Here is an 18102-nt window from a genome sequence, read left to right as displayed (position 1 = left end):
GAATGGACACACGGGCACCACGTGAGCGCGCTCACCAGCAAACTGGTACGAACGGATGGACGCCTAAGTGGACAGAGAGGAATCACCTTCATCGGGTGGGTGTCGGGCGGGCGGGTGGGGGGAGGGGAGGGGCATACACATCCATTAGGCATGGGGTGGGTGCGCACCGACTGGGGGATGGGCGCACTTGAAGCTCTGACCCGAGGGGGGAGGCTTGGAGAGGGCAAGGCACCCGACCTTAACATTGGTACCCCCACAATACGCTGGAACAACATGAGAGGTATATGAATAAGAACACAGGGGGGGCCGGGCGCGGTGGCTCACGCCTGTAATCCTAGCTCTCTGGGAGGCCGAGGCGGGCGGATTGCTCCAGGTCAGGAGTTCGAAACCAGCCTGAGCAAGAGCGAGACCCCGTCTCTACTAAAAATAGAAAGAAATTAATTGGCCAACTAATATATATAGAAAAACACAGCCGGGCGTGGTGGTGCATGCCTGTAGTCCCAACTACTCGGGAGGCTGAGGCAGCAGGATTGCTTGAGCCCGGAGATTGAGGTTGCTGTGAGCTAGACTGACGCCATGGCACTCACTCTAGCCTGGGCAGCAAAACGAGACTCTGTCTCAAAAAAAAAAAAAAAAAAAAAGAACACAGGGGGGAGGGGGGCACGGGCAACACATGTCACCTGAATACTTGTACTCCCATCATCTGCTTGAAAAGAGAGAGAAAAGAAAATGCAATCCTAGAGGTAAGAGACACTTTTTAAAAATAATGAATCCGAAGAGAAAAGTAAAAGGAGGCCTGTGGAGCAGGTCTGGGTGTGACTCCGGATCCCCCAACATCAGGTGCCACCACCAAAGATTCCTGCGTGTAGCCCATAGAACCCCAAAAGCAACGGGACGAGTTCTGGTCACATACTCCCTCAAAATGACATCCTGGCCTTCTTCTGGAACTCCCTCCCCTCTCAGACTCTCAAGGTTTCCTCCAGCGTGTCGGTTCCCACAGAGCAGACCTTTGGTCTGAGACCTGACAGTCCAGATGCCACGCATGCTGCCGCGTGGCCGCGGTGTCGCGGCTTGGGACAAGAGGAGGCCCCACGGTGCGGGCTGGGGCGCCAGGCACCGCGCGGGCGCTGAGGGTGGGGGTGACCCCCACCCCGGGCCGCCGCGGCGCTCCCAGAAAGGGGACAGAACAAGAGGCAAGAAAAAAAAAAAAAAAAAAAAAAGCAGCAGCCTGTGGCACCCGGTATTCGGAGGCGGTCTCCCATCCAAGTACTAACCAGGCCCGACCCTGCTTAGCTTCCGAGACCAGACGAGATCGGGGGCGTTCAGGGTGGTGTGGCCCTAGACGGCGGCGGAGGGCGCCCCTGCCCCGCTCGAGAAGCCGAGCCTCTCTGGGCTTCCCCGCCGCCGCCTCCCGCCCCAGGCCCCGCGCCGGGCCGGGCTGGGCCGTTTGAGTTCGCCGGCCGGGTCCCGCGGGCTCCCAGGGACGGGGGTGATGGGCGGGGCGGGGCGGGGCGGGGGGGCTGTCTCTCTATACACACACACACACACTCACACTCACTCACACTCACACAACATGCGCCTCCACGGCTGGACTCGCCAAGGTGGAGCCCTCCCAGCCCCCCTCGTCTCCTCGCCCGGCCTCCTTCACCTACCCGCTGCCCACCCCCAGCGCGTCGCTGCCGCTGACTGCGCACGCGCGGGACGCTCGCCCTTTGACCCCAGCCAGGGGCCGCCCTCCCCCACAACCCCTTTCAGCTGCGCCCCCCTTCCCTCGCCCTGTGGGTGGGCTGCCGCCTATTCCCCCGGGCCAGGGCTGGGGCACAGCCAGTGTATGGGGCGTCTCTCTCTGGGGATGTGTCCCATGGGTGGGGTGGGGTGGGGTGGCGTGGTTTGGGGGGCGCTGAAGAAATCAGTCCCCTCCATCTCCTACCTCTGGAAAACGCCCAAGCCCGTGGAGAACTGCCGGCACCGCTTCGTGGGGGCCGGGACCCTCCTCCGTGTCCTCCTGTGGCCCAGTCCAAGGGGCCTGGGCCTGGCCGGGGCTGCATTGGACCCCGACCACCCTGGCGTGTGGACTCGCTAAAAATCGGCCATTAGATATTGGATTCCAGCTTCCTGGAGGTCATTTCACTAATGAGTGCACCGGAAAGAGTTTCCTAATCCATCTGTGAGGGTGGCAACTGAAAGAGAATTTTAAAGCTGACAGAATAGGCGAGGGAAGGCATAGGAGATTTCCACACCCAGCAAGGAAGACTTTCCCGAAATGGAAGAAAGAAACGAGCAAACAGAGACACCGGTAGCCCGCCCGGAAAAGAGTCTGCCCCTGAGAGAAAGCACCCTGACCAGGTTCACCCGTGGGTGGGTGGCGAGCTAGCGGCATTCAGAAGAGCGAGGCCCGCAGTCTGTGCGGAAGACACCTGCGCTCGGGTGTGTGTGGCGGCGCGATTCACAAGCAGCTCTAGACGTTAAACCCAGGAGAAGCCAGGGAGTTCCCAACGCCCCAGGTGTCCTCAGCCCACGACTGGCTGCTGTGGGAATGCGAAGCCCGGCTCCTTGTCTCAGAGCGGGGTTCCCAGGAGGATCAGGCTGAAGCTGGGACTTGGCCTCAAAGTGTCCCCTCGCATGGCCACCCCCTTCCCCTTCCTGCTCCTCTACTCCTGGTGCCCCTCCATCCAGGGGCCAGACCTTAAAGAGTCACCGCAAGAGAATCCTGGTCCCAAAGGAGCCTTCTGGGGGACCGGTGCTGAGAGAGGTTGTGGGCATGGCCCGCTGGGGCTCTGCCCGACCCAGGGCTGAGAGATGCCACCTCCCAGCTCTGGGTCCCTGCAGGAAGTGTTGGCAAGCACAGGGCCGGTCCTCCAAAGGCCCAGGTGCAGGGAGCCCAGGCCAAGCAGCCTGTGGAAGAAGCCACTTGCCGTGCCACCCCGGGAACAGGACTGCAGGCCCCGGCCCTTCCCACCTCCTCCTCCTCCTCCTCCTCCTCCTCCTCCCCCCCGCCCCGCCCCCACAGGGCACAGGGCTCAGAGACACCTCAGACTCTTGCTACCCAAAGTGCAAAGGGCATCAGTTGCTCCTCCAACCCCCCCCCCCGCGGCCGAGCAGACCGCGTTGTCCAGCCAGCCCCCGGGCCTCCCTGGGGTGCCCAGCACAAAAGTGCAGACACCCACCGGACCCTCAGTCTCAGTTTTCGGAGGTTTTTGCCACTCTAAGGACCCGCAGGCCAGCTGGGCCTTCGGGCAGGACAGAGAGCCCCGGAATCCGACGTGGAGAGCTGCGTGTACGTCCCCATCAGGAGGCGGTCCCCACCTCCGCGGCTCTCCCCTTGCGGGGAGCCGCAGCCCAGCCGGCAGCCGCAGGGCCTCAGGGAAGACACCAGGCTGGGCCCCCGCGGCACAGCGGGGGCACGTCCCCCGCACTCACGCGACTTAGGGACGGCTGCTGGAGACTGCTGCGGCCACCCTGCTGCCGGGTTTCTGGAGGGCTTCCTGGAAGCAGCATCCACACCAAGCCCTTGGAAGGCCCAGGCGACGGAGGAGCCGGTCAGGCAGGGGCCGAGGACGGTGAGAGGCCGGGCGGGAAGGAGCGTGTCAGGCAGGGGCAGAGGACGGTGACCGGCCGGGCGGGGAGGAGCCGGTCAGGCGGGGGCCCAGGACAGTGACGGGCCTGGCCGGGGAGGAGTGCGTCAGGCAGGGGCAGAGGAGACGGGCTGGGTAAGGGTTAGGGTTACAGTTAGGGCACAATTCACAATCCCAAAGACGTGGAAGCGACCCGAGTGCCCATCCATCCAGGAGTGCATCAATAAAATGTGGCGCGTGGACACCACGGAGTGCCATTCGGCTGTGAGGAGCAGCGGTGAGAGGGCGCCTCTCGTGTTCTCCTGGCCAGAGCTGGAACCCGTTCCAGTAAGCCAAGTATCCCAAGAATGGACACACGGGCACCACGTGAGCGCGCTCACCAGCAAACTGGTACGAACGGATGGACGCCTAAGTGGACAGAGAGGAATCACCTTCATCGGGTGGGTGTCGGGCGGGCGGGTGGGGGGAGGGGAGGGGCATACACATCCATTAGGCATGGGGTGGGTGCGCACCGACTGGGGGATGGGCGCACTTGAAGCTCTGACCCGAGGGGGGAGGCTTGGAGAGGGCAAGGCACCCGACCTTAACATTGGTACCCCCACAATACGCTGGAACAACATGAGAGGTATATGAATAAGAACACAGTGGGGGCCGGGCGCGGTGGCTCACGCCTGTAATCCTAGCTCTCTGGGAGGCCGAGGCGGGCGGATTGCTCCAGGTCAGGAGTTCGAAACCAGCCTGAGCAAGAGCGAGACCCCGTCTCTACTAAAAATAGAAAGAAATTAATTGGCCAACTAATATATATAGAAAAACACAGCCGGGCGTGGTGGTGCATGCCTGTAGTCCCAACTACTCGGGAGGCTGAGGCAGCAGGATTGCTTGAGCCCGGAGATTGAGGTTGCTGTGAGCTAGACTGACGCCATGGCACTCACTCTAGCCTGGGCAGCAAAACGAGACTCTGTCTCAAAAAAAAAAAAAAAAAAAGAACACAGGGGGGAGGGGGGCACGGGCAACACATGTCACCTGAATACTTGTACTCCCATCATCTGCTTGAAAAGAGAGTGAAAAGAAAATGCAATCCTAGAGGTAAGAGACACTTTTTAAAAATAATGAATCCGAAGAGAAAGGTAAAAGGAGGCCTGTGGAGCAGGTCTGGGTGTGACTCCGGATCCCCCAACATCAGGTGCCACCACCAAAGATTCCTGCGTGTAGCCCATAGAACCCCAAAAGCAACGGGACGAGTTCTGGTCACATACTCCCTCAAAATGACATCCTGGCCTTCTTCTGGAACTCCCTCCCCTCTCAGACTCTCAAGGTTTCCTCCAGCGTGTCGGTTCCCACAGAGCAGACCTTTGGTCTGAGACCTGACAGTCCAGATGCCACGCATGCTGCCGCGTGGCCGCGGTGTCGCGGCTTGGGACAAGAGGAGGCCCCACGGTGCGGGCTGGGGCGCCAGGCACCGCGCGGGCGCTGAGGGTGGGGGTGACCCCCACCCCGGGCCGCCGCCGCGCTCCCAGAAAGGGGACAGAACAAGAGGCAAGAAAAAAAAAAAAAAAAAAAAAGCAGCAGCCTGTGGCACCCGGTATTCCGAGGCGGTCTCCCATCCAAGTACTAACCAGGCCCGACCCTGCTTAGCTTCCGAGACCAGACGAGATCGGGGGCGTTCAGGGTGGTGTGGCCCTAGACGGCGGCGGAGGGCGCCCCTGCCCCGCTCGAGAAGCCGAGCCTCTCTGGGCTTCCCCGCCGCCGCCTCCCGCCCCAGGCCCCGCGCCGGGCCGGGCCGGGCCGTTTGAGTTCGCCGGCCAGGTCCCGCGGGCTCCCAGGGACGGGGGTGATGGGCGGGGCGGGGCGGGGCGGGGTGGGGGGCTGTCTCTCTATACACACACACACACACTCACACTCACTCACACTCACACAACATGCGCCTCCACGGCTGGACTCGCCAAGGTGGAGCCCTCCCAGCCCCCCTCGTCTCCTCGCCCGGCCTCCTTCACCTACCCGCTGCCCACCCCCAGCGCGTCGCTGCCGCTGACTGCGCACGCGCGGGACGCTCGCCCTTTGACCCCAGCCAGGGGCCGCCCTCCCCCACAACCCCTTTCAGCTGCGCCCCCCTTCCCTCGCCCTGTGGGTGGGCTGCCGCCTATTCCCCCGGGCCAGGGCTGGGGCACAGCCAGTGTATGGGGCGTCTCTCTCTGGGGATGTGTCCCATGGGTGGGGTGGGGTGGGGTGGCGTGGTTTGGGGGGCGCTGAAGAAATCAGTCCCCTCCATCTCCTACCTCTGGAAAACGCCCAAGCCCGTGGAGAACTGCCGGCACCGCTTCGTGGGGGCCGGGACCCTCCTCCGTGTCCTCCTGTGGCCCAGTCCAAGGGGCCTGGGCCTGGCCGGGGCTGCATTGGACCCCGACCACCCTGGCGTGTGGACTCGCTAAAAATCGGCCATTAGATATTGGATTCCAGCTTCCTGGAGGTCATTTCACTAATGAGTGCACCGGAAAGAGTTTCCTAATCCATCTGTGAGGGTGGCAACTGAAAGAGAATTTTAAAGCTGACAGAATAGGAGAGGGAAGGCATAGGAGATTTCCACACCCAGCAAGGAAGACTTTCCCGAAATGGAAGAAAGAAACGAGCAAACAGAGACACCGGTAGCCCGCCCGGAAAAGAGTCTGCCCCTGAGAGAAAGCACCCTGACCAGGTTCACCCGTGGGTGGGTGGCGAGCTAGCGGCATTCAGAAGAGCGAGGCCCGCAGTCTGTGCGGAAGACACCTGCGCTCGGGTGTGTGTGGCGGCGCGATTCACAAGCAGCTCTAGACGTTAAACCCAGGAGAAGCCAGGGAGTTCCCAACGCCCCAGGTGTCCTCAGCCCACGACTGGCTGCTGTGGGAATGCGAAGCCCGGCTCCTTGTCTCAGAGCGGGGTTCCCAGGAGGATCAGGCTGAAGCTGGGACTTGGCCTCAAAGTGTCCCCTCGCATGGCCACCCCCTTCCCCTTCCTGCTCCTCTACTCCTGGTGCCCCTCCATCCAGGGGCCAGACCTTAAAGAGTCACCGCAAGAGAATCCTGGTCCCAAAGGAGCCTTCTGGGGGACCGGTGCTGAGAGAGGTTGTGGGCATGGCCCGCTGGGGCTCTGCCCGACCCAGGGCTGAGAGATGCCACCTCCCAGCTCTGGGTCCCTGCAGGAAGTGTTGGCAAGCACAGGGCCGGTCCTCCAAAGGCCCAGGTGCAGGGAGCCCAGGCCAAGCAGCCTGTGGAAGAAGCCACTTGCCGTGCCACCCCGGGAACAGGACTGCAGGCCCCGGCCCTTCCCACCTCCTCCTCCTCCTCCTCCTCCTCCTCCTCCCCCCCGCCCCGCCCCCACAGGGCACAGGGCTCAGAGACACCTCAGACTCTTGCTACCCAAAGTGCAAAGGGCATCAGTTGCTCCTCCAACCCCCCCCCCCCGCGGCCGAGCAGACCGCGTTGTCCAGCCAGCCCCCGGGCCTCCCTGGGGTGCCCAGCACAAAAGTGCAGACACCCACCGGACCCTCAGTCTCAGTTTTCGGAGGTTTTTGCCACTCTAAGGACCCGCAGGCCAGCTGGGCCTTCGGGCAGGACAGAGAGCCCTGGAATCCGACGTGGAGAGCTGCGTGTACGTCCCCATCAGGAGGCGGTCCCCACCTCCGCGGCTCTCCCCTTGCGGGGAGCCGCAGCCCAGCCGGCAGCCGCAGGGCCTCAGGGAAGACACCAGGCTGGGCCCCCGCGGCACAGCGGGGGCACGTCCCCCGCACTCACGCGACTTAGGGACGGCTGCTGGAGACTGCTGCGGCCACCCTGCTGCCGGGTTTCTGGAGGGCTTCCTGGAAGCAGCATCCACACCAAGCCCTTGGAAGGCCCAGGCGACGGAGGAGCCGGTCAGGCAGGGGCCGAGGACGGTGAGAGGCCGGGCGGGAAGGAGCGTGTCAGGCAGGGGCAGAGGACGGTGACCGGCCGGGCGGGGAGGAGCCGGTCAGGCGGGGGCCCAGGACAGTGACGGGCCTGGCCGGGGAGGAGTGCGTCAGGCAGGGGCAGAGGAGACGGGCTGGGTAAGGGTTAGGGTTACAGTTAGGGCACAATTCACAATCCCAAAGACGTGGAAGCGACCCGAGTGCCCATCCATCCAGGAGTGCATCAATAAAATGTGGCGCGTGGACACCACGGAGTGCCATTCGGCTGTGAGGAGCAGCGGTGAGAGGGCGCCTCTCGTGTTCTCCTGGCCAGAGCTGGAACCCGTTCCAGTAAGCCAAGAATCCCAAGAATGGACACACGGGCACCACGTGAGCGCGCTCACCAGCAAACTGGTACGAACGGATGGACGCCTAAGTGGACAGAGAGGAATCACCTTCATCGGGTGGGTGTCGGGCGGGCGGGTGGGGGGAGGGGAGGGGCATACACATCCATTAGGCATGGGGTGGGTGCGCACCGACTGGGGGATGGGCGCACTTGAAGCTCTGACCCGAGGGGGGAGGCTTGGAGAGGGCAAGGCACCCGACCTTAACATTGGTACCCCCACAATACGCTGGAACAACATGAGAGGTATATGAATAAGAACACAGGGGGGGCCGGGCGCGGTGGCTCACGCCTGTAATCCTAGCTCTCTGGGAGGCCGAGGCGGGCGGATTGCTCCAGGTCAGGAGTTCGAAACCAGCCTGAGCAAGAGCGAGACCCCGTCTCTACTAAAAATAGAAAGAAATTAATTGGCCAACTAATATATATAGAAAAACACAGCCGGGCGTGGTGGTGCATGCCTGTAGTCCCAACTACTCGGGAGGCTGAGGCAGCAGGATTGCTTGAGCCCGGAGATTGAGGTTGCTGTGAGCTAGACTGACGCCATGGCACTCACTCTAGCCTGGGCAGCAAAACGAGACTCTGTCTCAAAAAAAAAAAAAAAAAAAAAGAACACAGGGGGGAGGGGGGCACGGGCAACACATGTCACCTGAATACTTGTACTCCCATCATCTGCTTGAAAAGAGAGAGAAAAGAAAATGCAATCCTAGAGGTAAGAGACACTTTTTAAAAATAATGAATCCGAAGAGAAAAGTAAAAGGAGGCCTGTGGAGCAGGTCTGGGTGTGACTCCGGATCCCCCAACATCAGGTGCCACCACCAAAGATTCCTGCGTGTAGCCCATAGAACCCCAAAAGCAACGGGACGAGTTCTGGTCACATACTCCCTCAAAATGACATCCTGGCCTTCTTCTGGAACTCCCTCCCCTCTCAGACTCTCAAGGTTTCCTCCAGCGTGTCGGTTCCCACAGAGCAGACCTTTGGTCTGAGACCTGACAGTCCAGATGCCACGCATGCTGCCGCGTGGCCGCGGTGTCGCGGCTTGGGACAAGAGGAGGCCCCACGGTGCGGGCTGGGGCGCCAGGCACCGCGCGGGCGCTGAGGGTGGGGGTGACCCCCACCCCGGGCCGCCGCGGCGCTCCCAGAAAGGGGACAGAACAAGAGGCAAGAAAAAAAAAAAAAAAAAAAAAAAGCAGCAGCCTGTGGCACCCGGTATTCGGAGGCGGTCTCCCATCCAAGTACTAACCAGGCCCGACCCTGCTTAGCTTCCGAGACCAGACGAGATCGGGGGCGTTCAGGGTGGTGTGGCCCTAGACGGCGGCGGAGGGCGCCCCTGCCCCGCTCGAGAAGCCGAGCCTCTCTGGGCTTCCCCGCCGCCGCCTCCCGCCCCAGGCCCCGCGCCGGGCCGGGCTGGGCCGTTTGAGTTCGCCGGCCGGGTCCCGCGGGCTCCCAGGGACGGGGGTGATGGGCGGGGCGGGGCGGGGCGGGGGGGCTGTCTCTCTATACACACACACACACACTCACACTCACTCACACTCACACAACATGCGCCTCCACGGCTGGACTCGCCAAGGTGGAGCCCTCCCAGCCCCCCTCGTCTCCTCGCCCGGCCTCCTTCACCTACCCGCTGCCCACCCCCAGCGCGTCGCTGCCGCTGACTGCGCACGCGCGGGACGCTCGCCCTTTGACCCCAGCCAGGGGCCGCCCTCCCCCACAACCCCTTTCAGCTGCGCCCCCCTTCCCTCGCCCTGTGGGTGGGCTGCCGCCTATTCCCCCGGGCCAGGGCTGGGGCACAGCCAGTGTATGGGGCGTCTCTCTCTGGGGATGTGTCCCATGGGTGGGGTGGGGTGGGGTGGCGTGGTTTGGGGGGCGCTGAAGAAATCAGTCCCCTCCATCTCCTACCTCTGGAAAACGCCCAAGCCCGTGGAGAACTGCCGGCACCGCTTCGTGGGGGCCGGGACCCTCCTCCGTGTCCTCCTGTGGCCCAGTCCAAGGGGCCTGGGCCTGGCCGGGGCTGCATTGGACCCCGACCACCCTGGCGTGTGGACTCGCTAAAAATCGGCCATTAGATATTGGATTCCAGCTTCCTGGAGGTCATTTCACTAATGAGTGCACCGGAAAGAGTTTCCTAATCCATCTGTGAGGGTGGCAACTGAAAGAGAATTTTAAAGCTGACAGAATAGGCGAGGGAAGGCATAGGAGATTTCCACACCCAGCAAGGAAGACTTTCCCGAAATGGAAGAAAGAAACGAGCAAACAGAGACACCGGTAGCCCGCCCGGAAAAGAGTCTGCCCCTGAGAGAAAGCACCCTGACCAGGTTCACCCGTGGGTGGGTGGCGAGCTAGCGGCATTCAGAAGAGCGAGGCCCGCAGTCTGTGCGGAAGACACCTGCGCTCGGGTGTGTGTGGCGGCGCGATTCACAAGCAGCTCTAGACGTTAAACCCAGGAGAAGCCAGGGAGTTCCCAACGCCCCAGGTGTCCTCAGCCCACGACTGGCTGCTGTGGGAATGCGAAGCCCGGCTCCTTGTCTCAGAGCGGGGTTCCCAGGAGGATCAGGCTGAAGCTGGGACTTGGCCTCAAAGTGTCCCCTCGCATGGCCACCCCCTTCCCCTTCCTGCTCCTCTACTCCTGGTGCCCCTCCATCCAGGGGCCAGACCTTAAAGAGTCACCGCAAGAGAATCCTGGTCCCAAAGGAGCCTTCTGGGGGACCGGTGCTGAGAGAGGTTGTGGGCATGGCCCGCTGGGGCTCTGCCCGACCCAGGGCTGAGAGATGCCACCTCCCAGCTCTGGGTCCCTGCAGGAAGTGTTGGCAAGCACAGGGCCGGTCCTCCAAAGGCCCAGGTGCAGGGAGCCCAGGCCAAGCAGCCTGTGGAAGAAGCCACTTGCCGTGCCACCCCGGGAACAGGACTGCAGGCCCCGGCCCTTCCCACCTCCTCCTCCTCCTCCTCCTCCTCCTCCTCCCCCCCGCCCCGCCCCCACAGGGCACAGGGCTCAGAGACACCTCAGACTCTTGCTACCCAAAGTGCAAAGGGCATCAGTTGCTCCTCCAACCCCCCCCCCCCGCGGCCGAGCAGACCGCGTTGTCCAGCCAGCCCCCGGGCCTCCCTGGGGTGCCCAGCACAAAAGTGCAGACACCCACCGGACCCTCAGTCTCAGTTTTCGGAGGTTTTTGCCACTCTAAGGACCCGCAGGCCAGCTGGGCCTTCGGGCAGGACAGAGAGCCCTGGAATCCGACGTGGAGAGCTGCGTGTACGTCCCCATCAGGAGGCGGTCCCCACCTCCGCGGCTCTCCCCTTGCGGGGAGCCGCAGCCCAGCCGGCAGCCGCAGGGCCTCAGGGAAGACACCAGGCTGGGCCCCCGCGGCACAGCGGGGGCACGTCCCCCGCACTCACGCGACTTAGGGACGGCTGCTGGAGACTGCTGCGGCCACCCTGCTGCCGGGTTTCTGGAGGGCTTCCTGGAAGCAGCATCCACACCAAGCCCTTGGAAGGCCCAGGCGACGGAGGAGCCGGTCAGGCAGGGGCCGAGGACGGTGAGAGGCCGGGCGGGAAGGAGCGTGTCAGGCAGGGGCAGAGGACGGTGACCGGCCGGGCGGGGAGGAGCCGGTCAGGCGGGGGCCCAGGACAGTGACGGGCCTGGCCGGGGAGGAGTGCGTCAGGCAGGGGCAGAGGAGACGGGCTGGGTAAGGGTTAGGGTTACAGTTAGGGCACAATTCACAATCCCAAAGACGTGGAAGCGACCCGAGTGCCCATCCATCCAGGAGTGCATCAATAAAATGTGGCGCGTGGACACCACGGAGTGCCATTCGGCTGTGAGGAGCAGCGGTGAGAGGGCGCCTCTCGTGTTCTCCTGGCCAGAGCTGGAACCCGTTCCAGTAAGCCAAGAATCCCAAGAATGGACACACGGGCACCACGTGAGCGCGCTCACCAGCAAACTGGTACGAACGGATGGACGCCTAAGTGGACAGAGAGGAATCACCTTCATCGGGTGGGTGTCGGGCGGGCGGGTGGGGGGAGGGGAGGGGCATACACATCCATTAGGCATGGGGTGGGTGCGCACCGACTGGGGGATGGGCGCACTTGAAGCTCTGACCCGAGGGGGGAGGCTTGGAGAGGGCAAGGCACCCGACCTTAACATTGGTACCCCCACAATACGCTGGAACAACATGAGAGGTATATGAATAAGAACACAGGGGGGGCCGGGCGCGGTGGCTCACGCCTGTAATCCTAGCTCTCTGGGAGGCCGAGGCGGGCGGATTGCTCCAGGTCAGGAGTTCGAAACCAGCCTGAGCAAGAGCGAGACCCCGTCTCTACTAAAAATAGAAAGAAATTAATTGGCCAACTAATATATATAGAAAAACACAGCCGGGCGTGGTGGTGCATGCCTGTAGTCCCAACTACTCGGGAGGCTGAGGCAGCAGGATTGCTTGAGCCCGGAGATTGAGGTTGCTGTGAGCTAGACTGACGCCATGGCACTCACTCTAGCCTGGGCAGCAAAACGAGACTCTGTCTCAAAAAAAAAAAAAAAAAAAAAGAACACAGGGGGGAGGGGGGCACGGGCAACACATGTCACCTGAATACTTGTACTCCCATCATCTGCTTGAAAAGAGAGAGAAAAGAAAATGCAATCCTAGAGGTAAGAGACACTTTTTAAAAATAATGAATCCGAAGAGAAAAGTAAAAGGAGGCCTGTGGAGCAGGTCTGGGTGTGACTCCGGATCCCCCAACATCAGGTGCCACCACCAAAGATTCCTGCGTGTAGCCCATAGAACCCCAAAAGCAACGGGACGAGTTCTGGTCACATACTCCCTCAAAATGACATCCTGGCCTTCTTCTGGAACTCCCTCCCCTCTCAGACTCTCAAGGTTTCCTCCAGCGTGTCGGTTCCCACAGAGCAGACCTTTGGTCTGAGACCTGACAGTCCAGATGCCACGCATGCTGCCGCGTGGCCGCGGTGTCGCGGCTTGGGACAAGAGGAGGCCCCACGGTGCGGGCTGGGGCGCCAGGCACCGCGCGGGCGCTGAGGGTGGGGGTGACCCCCACCCCGGGCCGCCGCGGCGCTCCCAGAAAGGGGACAGAACAAGAGGCAAGAAAAAAAAAAAAAAAAAAAAAAAGCAGCAGCCTGTGGCACCCGGTATTCGGAGGCGGTCTCCCATCCAAGTACTAACCAGGCCCGACCCTGCTTAGCTTCCGAGACCAGACGAGATCGGGGGCGTTCAGGGTGGTGTGGCCCTAGACGGCGGCGGAGGGCGCCCCTGCCCCGCTCGAGAAGCCGAGCCTCTCTGGGCTTCCCCGCCGCCGCCTCCCGCCCCAGGCCCCGCGCCGGGCCGGGCTGGGCCGTTTGAGTTCGCCGGCCGGGTCCCGCGGGCTCCCAGGGACGGGGGTGATGGGCGGGGCGGGGCGGGGCGGGGGGGCTGTCTCTCTATACACACACACACACACTCACACTCACTCACACTCACACAACATGCGCCTCCACGGCTGGACTCGCCAAGGTGGAGCCCTCCCAGCCCCCCTCGTCTCCTCGCCCGGCCTCCTTCACCTACCCGCTGCCCACCCCCAGCGCGTCGCTGCCGCTGACTGCGCACGCGCGGGACGCTCGCCCTTTGACCCCAGCCAGGGGCCGCCCTCCCCCACAACCCCTTTCAGCTGCGCCCCCCTTCCCTCGCCCTGTGGGTGGGCTGCCGCCTATTCCCCCGGGCCAGGGCTGGGGCACAGCCAGTGTATGGGGCGTCTCTCTCTGGGGATGTGTCCCATGGGTGGGGTGGGGTGGGGTGGCGTGGTTTGGGGGGCGCTGAAGAAATCAGTCCCCTCCATCTCCTACCTCTGGAAAACGCCCAAGCCCGTGGAGAACTGCCGGCACCGCTTCGTGGGGGCCGGGACCCTCCTCCGTGTCCTCCTGTGGCCCAGTCCAAGGGGCCTGGGCCTGGCCGGGGCTGCATTGGACCCCGACCACCCTGGCGTGTGGACTCGCTAAAAATCGGCCATTAGATATTGGATTCCAGCTTCCTGGAGGTCATTTCACTAATGAGTGCACCGGAAAGAGTTTCCTAATCCATCTGTGAGGGTGGCAACTGAAAGAGAATTTTAAAGCTGACAGAATAGGCGAGGGAAGGCATAGGAGATTTCCACACCCAGCAAGGAAGACTTTCCCGAAATGGAAGAAAGAAACGAGCAAACAGAGACACCGGTAGCCCGCCCGGAAAAGAGTCTGCCCCTGAGAGAAAGCACCCTGACCAGGTTCACCCGTGGGTGGGTGGCAAGCTAGCGGCATTCAGAAGAGCGAGGCCCGCAGTCTGTGCGGAAGACACCTGCGCTCGGGTGTGTGTGGCGGCGCGATTCACAAGCAGCTCTAGACGTTAAACCCAGGAGAAGCCAGGGAGTTCCCAACGCCCCAGGTGTCCTCAGCCCACGACTGGCTGCTGTGGGAATGCGAAGCCCGGCTCCTTGTCTCAGAGCGGGGTTCCCAGGAGGATCAGGCTGAAGCTGGGACTTGGCCTCAAAGTGTCCCCTCGCATGGCCACCCCCTTCCCCTTCCTGCTCCTCTACTCCTGGTGCCCCTCCATCCAGGGGCCAGACCTTAAAGAGTCACCGCAAGAGAATCCTGGTCCCAAAGGAGCCTTCTGGGGGACCGGTGCTGAGAGAGGTTGTGGGCATGGCCCGCTGGGGCTCTGCCCGACCCAGGGCTGAGAGATGCCACCTCCCAGCTCTGGGTCCCTGCAGGAAGTGTTGGCAAGCACAGGGCCGGTCCTCCAAAGGCCCAGGTGCAGGGAGCCCAGGCCAAGCAGCCTGTGGAAGAAGCCACTTGCCGTGCCACCCCGGGAACAGGACTGCAGGCCCCGGCCCTTCCCACCTCCTCCTCCTCCTCCTCCTCCTCCTCCTCCCCCCCGCCCCGCCCCCACAGGGCACAGGGCTCAGAGACACCTCAGACTCTTGCTACCCAAAGTGCAAAGGGCATCAGTTGCTCCTCCAACCCCCCCCCCGCGGCCGAGCAGACCGCGTTGTCCAGCCAGCCCCCGGGCCTCCCTGGGGTGCCCAGCACAAAAGTGCAGACACCCACCGGACCCTCAGTCTCAGTTTTCGGAGGTTTTTGCCACTCTAAGGACCCGCAGGCCAGCTGGGCCTTCGGGCAGGACAGAGAGCCCTGGAATCCGACGTGGAGAGCTGCGTGTACGTCCCCATCAGGAGGCGGTCCCCACCTCCGCGGCTCTCCCCTTGCGGGGAGCCGCAGCCCAGCCGGCAGCCGCAGGGCCTCAGGGAAGACACCAGGCTGGGCCCCCGCGGCACAGCGGGGGCACGTCCCCCGCACTCACGCGACTTAGGGACGGCTGCTGGAGACTGCTGCGGCCACCCTGCTGCCGGGTTTCTGGAGGGCTTCCTGGAAGCAGCATCCACACCAAGCCCTTGGAAGGCCCAGGCGACGGAGGAGCCGGTCAGGCAGGGGCCGAGGACGGTGAGAGGCCGGGCGGGAAGGAGCGTGTCAGGCAGGGGCAGAGGACGGTGACCGGCCGGGCGGGGAGGAGCCGGTCAGGCGGGGGCCCAGGACAGTGACGGGCCTGGACGGGGAGGAGTGCGTCAGGCAGGGGCAGAGGAGACGGGCTGGGTAAGGGTTAGGGTTACAGTTAGGGCACAATTCACAATCCCAAAGACGTGGAAGCGACCCGAGTGCCCATCCATCCAGGAGTGCATCAATAAAATGTGGCGCGTGGACACCACGGAGTGCCATTCGGCTGTGAGGAGCAGCGGTGAGAGGGCGCCTCTCGTGTTCTCCTGGCCAGAGCTGGAACCCGTTCCAGTAAGCCAAGAATCCCAAGAATGGACACACGGGCACCACGTGAGCGCGCTCACCAGCAAACTGGTACGAACGGATGGACGCCTAAGTGGACAGAGAGGAATCACCTTCATCGGGTGGGTGTCGGGCGGGCGGGTGGGGGGAGGGGAGGGGCATACACATCCATTAGGCATGGGGTGGGTGCGCACCGACTGGGGGATGGGCGCACTTGAAGCTCTGACCCGAGGGGGGAGGCTTGGAGAGGGCAAGGCACCCGACCTTAACATTGGTACCCCCACAATACGCTGGAACAACATGAGAGGTATATGAATAAGAACACAGGGGGGGCCGGGCGCGGTGGCTCACGCCTGTAATCCTAGCTCTCTGGGAGGCCGAGGCGGGCGGATTGCTCCAGGTCAGGAGTTCGAAACCAGCCTGAGCAAGAGCGAGACCCCGTCTCTACTAAAAATAGAAAGAAATTAATTGGCCAACTAATATATATAGAAAAACACAGCCGGGCGTGGTGGTGCATGCCTGTAGTCCCAACTACTCGGGAGGCTGAGGCAGCAGGATTGCTTGAGCCCGGAGATTGAGGTTGCTGTGAGCTAGACTGACGCCATGGCACTCACTCTAGCCTGGGCAGCAAAACGAGACTCTGTCTCAAAAAAAAAAAAAAAAAAAAAGAACACAGGGGGGAGGGGGGCACGGGCAACACATGTCACCTGAATACTTGTACTCCCATCATCTGCTTGAAAAGAGAGAGAAAAGAAAATGCAATCCTAGAGGTAAGAGACACTTTTTAAAAATAATGAATCCGAAGAGAAAAGTAAAAGGAGGCCTGTGGAGCAGGTCTGGGTGTGACTCCGGATCCCCCAACATCAGGTGCCACCACCAAAGATTCCTGCGTGTAGCCCATAGAACCCCAAAAGCAACGGGACGAGTTCTGGTCACATACTCCCTCAAAATGACATCCTGGCCTTCTTCTGGAACTCCCTCCCCTCTCAGACTCTCAAGGTTTCCTCCAGCGTGTCGGTTCCCACAGAGCAGACCTTTGGTCTGAGACCTGACAGTCCAGATGCCACGCATGCTGCCGCGTGGCCGCGGTGTCGCGGCTTGGGACAAGAGGAGGCCCCACGGTGCGGGCTGGGGCGCCAGGCACCGCGCGGGCGCTGAGGGTGGGGGTGACCCCCACCCCGGGCCGCCGCGGCGCTCCCAGAAAGGGGACAGAACAAGAGGCAAGAAAAAAAAAAAAAAAAAAAAAAGCAGCAGCCTGTGGCACCCGGTATTCGGAGGCGGTCTCCCATCCAAGTACTAACCAGGCCCGACCCTGCTTAGCTTCCGAGACCAGACGAGATCGGGGGCGTTCAGGGTGGTGTGGCCCTAGACGGCGGCGGAGGGCGCCCCTGCCCCGCTCGAGAAGCCGAGCCTCTCTGGGCTTCCCCGCCGCCGCCTCCCGCCCCAGGCCCCGCGCCGGGCCGGGCTGGGCCGTTTGAGTTCGCCGGCCGGGTCCCGCGGGCTCCCAGGGACGGGGGTGATGGGCGGGGCGGGGCGGGGCGGGGGGGCTGTCTCTCTATACACACACACACACACTCACACTCACTCACACTCACACAACATGCGCCTCCACGGCTGGACTCGCCAAGGTGGAGCCCTCCCAGCCCCCCTCGTCTCCTCGCCCGGCCTCCTTCACCTACCCGCTGCCCACCCCCAGCGCGTCGCTGCCGCTGACTGCGCACGCGCGGGACGCTCGCCCTTTGACCCCAGCCAGGGGCCGCCCTCCCCCACAACCCCTTTCAGCTGCGCCCCCCTTCCCTCGCCCTGTGGGTGGGCTGCCGCCTATTCCCCCGGGCCAGGGCTGGGGCACAGCCAGTGTATGGGGCGTCTCTCTCTGGGGATGTGTCCCATGGGTGGGGTGGGGTGGGGTGGCGTGGTTTGGGGGGCGCTGAAGAAATCAGTCCCCTCCATCTCCTACCTCTGGAAAACGCCCAAGCCCGTGGAGAACTGCCGGCACCGCTTCGTGGGGGCCGGGACCCTCCTCCGTGTCCTCCTGTGGCCCAGTCCAAGGGGCCTGGGCCTGGCCGGGGCTGCATTGGACCCCGACCACCCTGGCGTGTGGACTCGCTAAAAATCGGCCATTAGATATTGGATTCCAGCTTCCTGGAGGTCATTTCACTAATGAGTGCACCGGAAAGAGTTTCCTAATCCATCTGTGAGGGTGGCAACTGAAAGAGAATTTTAAAGCTGACAGAATAGGCGAGGGAAGGCATAGGAGATTTCCACACCCAGCAAGGAAGACTTTCCCGAAATGGAAGAAAGAAACGAGCAAACAGAGACACCGGTAGCCCGCCCGGAAAAGAGTCTGCCCCTGAGAGAAAGCACCCTGACCAGGTTCACCCGTGGGTGGGTGGCGAGCCAGCGGCATTCAGAAGAGCGACGCCCGCAGTCTGTGCGGAAGACACC

At 62.7% G+C, this 18102-nt stretch overlaps 5 pseudogenes; all 5 read right to left on the bottom strand.

Annotated features, from left to right (window-relative positions):
- Positions 1 to 1225: 1225 nt before the first annotated feature.
- Positions 1226 to 1344, bottom strand: LOC142861333 (uncharacterized; annotated as a pseudogene).
- A 3798-nt stretch (positions 1345 to 5142) lies between these two features.
- On the bottom strand, positions 5143 to 5261 carry LOC142861267 (uncharacterized; annotated as a pseudogene).
- Positions 5262 to 9068: 3807 nt separating this feature from the next.
- On the bottom strand, positions 9069 to 9187 carry LOC142861332 (uncharacterized; annotated as a pseudogene).
- A 3803-nt stretch (positions 9188 to 12990) lies between these two features.
- On the bottom strand, positions 12991 to 13109 carry LOC142861331 (uncharacterized; annotated as a pseudogene).
- Positions 13110 to 16909: 3800 nt separating this feature from the next.
- On the bottom strand, positions 16910 to 17028 carry LOC142861329 (uncharacterized; annotated as a pseudogene).
- Positions 17029 to 18102: the final 1074 nt, after the last annotated feature.

Source organism: Microcebus murinus, chromosome 16 (genome assembly GCF_040939455.1).
Source record: "Microcebus murinus isolate Inina chromosome 16, M.murinus_Inina_mat1.0, whole genome shotgun sequence".
Lineage (NCBI taxonomy): Eukaryota > Metazoa > Chordata > Mammalia > Primates > Cheirogaleidae > Microcebus > Microcebus murinus.
Note: the sequence above shows the minus strand (reverse complement) of the source record. Positions and strands in the feature narration are given on the sequence as shown.